Genomic DNA, 6,497 nt, shown 5'->3' with positions numbered 1-6,497 from the left:
TCTGTCTACTCCAGAGGCTTGGATACAGATCAAGGTAGCGGCTCTTCTTTCAACCTATTTCTATTAACATTCTGGAGCTGAATTTATTTACAGCTCATCCGCTGAGGCGAGCATCCCTCTAAAAAAGAAGAAAGGGGTTTATAGGAGAGCAGGAAAGATGAATAGAGGTCGACGACTAAGGAGTGAGTGGGAGACGAATGCAGCAGATGAGAGAGAGAATGAGAGGGAGAGAGAGTGGAGAATCATATGAAGAATTGTAGAATAAATCCCACCTCAGGGCAGATCAGTGTGCTGCAGAGAGTTTGGTTAACTAAAATAAGAATAAACAGCAGTGTGAAAATTGCAATGATTTCTCTCCTGCAAATGATATGCTCTCTCTGAAAGCAGTGTGGGTGGGTGTGCGTATGTGTTCGTGCATGTCTTTGTGCGTGTTAGTCAGTGTGTAGGCGCTGAAATCCATTTCCTGGTGGCTTTTAAAGCTTTCCTCTGGTGCCCATTATCTGGGATAATATCATGTTTCATAAACGTTAGATCTCCATCAGATTACCATCCAGCAGTAAGGTCACGCTAGGAAATGATGGCAAACAGTAAAACACATTCAAGTTGCAGATAAAGTATGAAACGATAATGCTGTTCCAGTAACTGTAAATCCAAATCTTATCTGCAACCGTAAACCATAAGTGATAATGCCAGGTGGTTTACGGACCCTTGGTTTAGGTGCATATAAAAGATAAACATTTCCTCATGCCCACCAGTACTGTGCACACACACACACACACACACACACACACACACACACACACACACACACACACACACACACACACACACACACACACACACACACACACACACACACACACACACACACACACACACACACACACACACACAAAATGACTGTTTGTGCACGGATAAACACCTGTCATCTAATAACACATATCTTTCTCCATATCCCCTATTCTCCACTCCTGTAAGACTGTCTCTCTCTCCTTCTCTCTCTTTCTCTCTCTCCCTTTCTCTCTCTTTCTCTCTCTCCCTCTCTTTCTCTCTTCTCTCTCTCCCTTTCTCTCTCTTTCTCTAGACTTACAAATGACAGCCTTGATCATAAAAATAACCCTGTGATGCTGAAATGTCTGCGTCTGGGACGGAAGAGCAGCTGGGGAGTTTTTGCTGACACATGGTCCAAAATGCATGGGCCAAGGAACTAGGCCACTTTGACTGTGTTAATCGAAGTTTTAGAGGCTGAGCCACCACTCTACAGCACCTCCATTATTCATACTATAAAACATAATTACCCTGTTGTAACCCCTAACACACCTGGACAAATACACTCTACCGTTCAAAAGATTGGGGTCACTTAGGAAGAAGTTCATTGTTTGTGAAAGAAAAGCATTTTCCCCCTTTAAAATAACATCAAATTGATCAGAAATAAAGTGTAGACATTGTTAATGTTGTAAATTACTATTGTTGCTGGAAACGTCTGATTTTTAATGGAATATCTACATAGGCGTACAGAGGCCCATTATCAGCAACCATCACTCCTGTGTTCAAATGGCACATAGTGTTAGCTAATGCAAGTTTATCATTTTAAAAGGCTAATTGATCATTAGAAAACCCTTTTGAAATTATGTTAGCATAGCTGAAAACTGTTGTGCTGATTAAAGAAGCAATAAAACGGGACTTCTTTAGACTAGTTGAGTATCTGGAGCATCAGCATTTGTGGGTTCGATTACAGGCTCAAAATGGCCAGAAACAAAAACCTTTCTTCTGAAACTTGTTAGTCTATTCTTGTTCTGAGAAATGAAGGCTATTCCATGCGAGAAATTGCCAATAAACTGAAGATCTCTTAAAACGCTGTGTACTACTCCCTTCACAGGGCAGAGCAAACTGGCTGTCATTCTCATAGAAAGAAAGTCTAAGAAGTGGTAAAGCTGTTCTATGTGCTACATTTTTATGCTTCCTGGTCTTAAGTTTCCTTTTATACTTCCTGTTCTTAAGTTTCCTTTTATGCTTCCTGTTCTTAAGTTTCCTTTTATCCTTCCTGTTCTTAAGTTTCATTTTTTTAGCACCTTTTACTGTCGGTTTTGTACACCGGCTGAAAATACAATATTTTTGATAATGCTAAATGTATTTCACAGAGATTTACATGATAAAATTATTCTCTACACTGAAACTGAAATGGGGCGAACTATTAGATTTTTAGCAACCAGGAAATGGAGGAGCGATTTCTGCATATTAAATATATTTTCTCAACTTGACCACCATCAGAGTTTTCTCCTTATGCATTATAAACACACATGCAATCATTACAACAGGAAGTAAATGTAATGTCATCAACACCTGCTTTCTGAGTTCACATAAGTTCTTGTGCCTGACCCCTCATGTCCACCAGATACAGCAAACTCTTTGCATTTCAGCGGAAGTTGTTCATTTGTAAAGGAGCAATCCGCAGCCCTACTTTGGGGGTTCCGCACTAAGCTGCGGTGCATTCTGTGTACTGCATGCCTTCAATATTTTACACTCGTGCGTTGCTTTACCGGGAGGTGGTACAAACAGAAGTAAACACAGACTCCAACTAGCTAGCTTTTAGCGAGTTGAAAAGTGTTTCAAGTACAGAAAATCGGGATAGACATCCGGCAAAACAAAACGCAGAAGCACCTAAGGGACATCGATTTGTGGTTCATCTCTGGCATATCACATAACTTCGTCCCCAGGCTCAATTGCTACTTCACAGAGAGAGAGCCAGCTGGTGGACAAGATTACATATGGGCAATAATTCCATGGTAACGGAATTACACTGAGACTCAGATTTTTCACTTTAAAATGTATAACAAACAAAACATATTGATTTCAAAGTTTAACAAACCATACAACTCTATGTACAAGGACTAGTTTTTACAATTTCCACTGAGAATTTGACAAAACACATTTACTGGAAGAAATGTTTGGTAACAGAATAATATTTTTTTTATGTTCTGTGTGAATTGTTCAAAGTCATCATTGTGCAGAGTTGGTTTGTTAAACATTGAAATCCATGTTTTTTGTTTGGCATACTACATTCTAAAGTGAAACGTCAGAGTCTCAGGGTAATTCAGTTACATGGAATTACCCATATATCCCGCAATGACAAGGCAAATGAAAAGATCCTTTGCAAAATAGGTTAGTTGTACACGCCCTTCTCCCATAGGCTTGCCTTGAGTTGAACAGCAGGCCCAATCACAATTATCCTCGTACGAACCATCTTGATCTTGCGAGTTTCCATTCTGTTTTGCTATCCTTGTAGTAAGCTCACGAGATCAGGATGGTTTGCACAAGGCTATACTATAAGAGGCTATCTGAGCCACAATGGGTTAATGGGGCCATCTGTGTTTCATCAATCAATTAAATGTAATGACCATTAGCTACAATAACAGATGTTGCCCATCTGTAAGTGAAGGGGACCATAGCCCCATTGAATTAAAAGACAATGGAATCATTTGAGAACAAAGAAGATTGACAACAAAACACAAGAGTGGTAGTGATTCAGTATTATGACTTTCTTTATTGGATACCAGTGTTTACCTCTTATTTGGATGCAAAGGTTTTCTTGGCATAGTCCAGGTGGCACATAAAACACATTTCAGTCCTTCATTTTGACTTCCTGTATTGGAACATGCTCAGGCAGGGTACTCTCGCCAAAAACAGCATTGAGCTGACATAAGGTGATTGACACAAGGCTTGAATACACATTAACAGTTTAATCATGTAAAAACCTCACTGCTTTTTTCCTTTCCAAAGTATTTTTCCAAAACAAATTCAAGGCAAAGCAAAGAAAACACATTTATATCTATTGTCCAAATGAACCTGGTAATGGCATACACTAAAAACACCTCTAAATATACGTAGGAAAGATTCAAAGTACCACTGTGCAGAAGCCCTCGTTAACTAGATGTCATCTTATTCATGACACAGTAAGTAGGATTCGCTCACACACTGTGTAGCTGAGAACGTCACATTGTGTTTGCGTTACGTCACAATTCAACCCCAGAGTAGGCTAATATAGACTGAGCACCAGTATTGTTAGCTAACATTCCACTCCTTGCCACTTCTGTCCTTTGGCAAATGACTGGTACCCATACTAAGGCTAAAAGGGATTGCCAGCAAAACCGATATTGAGGTACAATTTGCGCTATTTCCTTTTGGGCATAAATCAACCCAATATGGCGCTTCACAAAATAATGGACAGAATGAGTTTGAAAGTCAGAACCCCAAAACACATACAGAGTCACAGTCATGCTTACTGAAAATGACAAAGTAAAATATGTCTCATTCACAATACTGGGCAGAGGAACCAGACGGTGAGAACACTTTATTTGGATAACATGTCAACTAACTATCTACTAAGCCTTACCCTAAGCTTTACCCTAAGCTTTACCCTAACCTTTACCCTAACCTTTACCCTAACCTTAGCAATCAGTTGCTTCTCCACAGATAGTTTGTTGATAGTAAGTAAGACCATCTACAGATGAACTATCCAGACTATCCTAATAAAGTGGGCCCGAAGGTGCAAATACGTGTCATCAATTTAATCACATTCGTTTTTAAAAATGATCAACAGTTCAATTCCTGGTTGGAAGAGAGAACAAGTTTTCATCAAGAATGGCAATGAAGAGACTTTAAACAGGTTTGATTTATCATTAACTAACTTGGTCCAACAACAACCAGCTCAATCTAAGACTCTGGACTTGTTTCCTTAGTCAAATGGTTTTCATATAGAGGTCAAGGGGGTCATTTTAACTTGGTACCGTCAGAAATGGTACCCTATTCCCGATGTAGTGCACCCTATGGGTTATGGTCACAAGTAATACACTACATAGGGATTAGGGTGCCATTTCAGATGCACACTTGAAATACTTCAAACATTCAAATAGCTAAAATAATTCAACCTACTGTATTACCACCTCCCTACATGCTCCTCTCTACTGTAGCACTATATTATTCTATGACATCACAGTGTCACATTGTGATTGTGGAAATCAGCTTCAAAGGGGGGACAAGGGAACATGTCATTCTAAAGATAGCATACAGTAATGTCTAGCATTTCCCTTTGCCTTGGTGAATTCTGAAGGCACAAAAACCTTTCATTCTACAGTAGATATGGGTTTGAAGAAACCTCATAATTCACATGATCTGTTCTGTACCTGTCGGTTAGTCCAAACGTTGTTTAAATGTTGTTTCAGTGTTGGTGCTAGACTCCGTGCATGACCCATGCGGACCTAGATTGGCCCATGACATGATATGGTACTGGTCACATTGTCACAACCAAAGTATCAATGACAGTAACAACGTTTAAACGCATCATACCAACATTCAAGACAGGAGTCCATGTAAAACCTCAAGGGCCAGCCCTCTTCCACGGTCTCAACTGTTTGGTGATGATGACAGGACAGAAGAACTAGCACCTACTACACATCATGTGTTCATTCCCTTGTATGTGTATACGGATCAGGGTTGGAGTCAATTACATTTCAATTGGAATATCAGTTTACTTCCTGAATTGACCGAGTTTAAATGGAATTGATCCCAACCCTGTTATGAATGACAGAAAAAAACACCTAGAAATAAATGCAGGACAGCAAAGTTCAGGTCACTGACCTGACATTCAGACGCACACTGATGATGGCGAGGACGATGCCGATGGTGATGAAGAAGAGTATGAATGTTCAAGTTCAATGTGAGCAGGTGTCCGGCACCTGAACAGAAACATGTAGTGTTGTCATCACTCAGTCAAGAGTGAAAGATATGGTAGCTTGTCAATGGAGTGTGTTTGTAAGTGGACCATACCAATAAGCACTCGAAACGTGAACGGGGGGTGAACCTTCCAGGCCACAACCTCTCGATGAACACACACAGATGAGGTCATGATTTGTAAAGCTCACATCTTTTTCTCTGCAGTGGATTTTTGTGAAAAGATTTAAATACATACTCAGCTCTCAATCGTAACATTACTAAATCAACGTAGAACATCAACCTATATAAAATGTATAATTAAAGTAATGATTAACAAATATAAATTAACATACGGATATATCAAACACTGCAATGTTCTTGGCTTCCCTTTTAGTGAACAGGGATCTGTTCAGCTTGGCTGTAAAATGGAACATTCTAGGAGCTCGATATCGTGCTTCACTCTCCTTTTCTATTGGATCCTACTTTGAACCTCAATGCTGATTGGTTGCTTAGGGAAGGGTTTTTGTTCAAGACAAAAAATAACAAACTCCCTCAAATGAGCAAGGTACCAAGACCTCTTTCATTCTCCCTTTTAGTCTGCTCTCATACAAGCCTAGTACCAGGACACCTAGGTACCAGGACACTCATAGCCTAGTATCAGGACACCTAGGTACCAGGACACTCGTAGCCTAGTACCAGGACATCTAGGTAACAGGACACTCATAGCCTAGTACCAGGACATCTAGGTATCAGGACACTCGTAGCCTAGTACCAGGACATCTAGG

This window comes from Oncorhynchus gorbuscha, unplaced genomic scaffold (assembly GCF_021184085.1).
Source record: "Oncorhynchus gorbuscha isolate QuinsamMale2020 ecotype Even-year unplaced genomic scaffold, OgorEven_v1.0 Un_scaffold_2633, whole genome shotgun sequence".
Classification (NCBI taxonomy): domain Eukaryota; kingdom Metazoa; phylum Chordata; class Actinopteri; order Salmoniformes; family Salmonidae; genus Oncorhynchus; species Oncorhynchus gorbuscha.
This window is presented reverse-complemented; position numbering follows the sequence as displayed.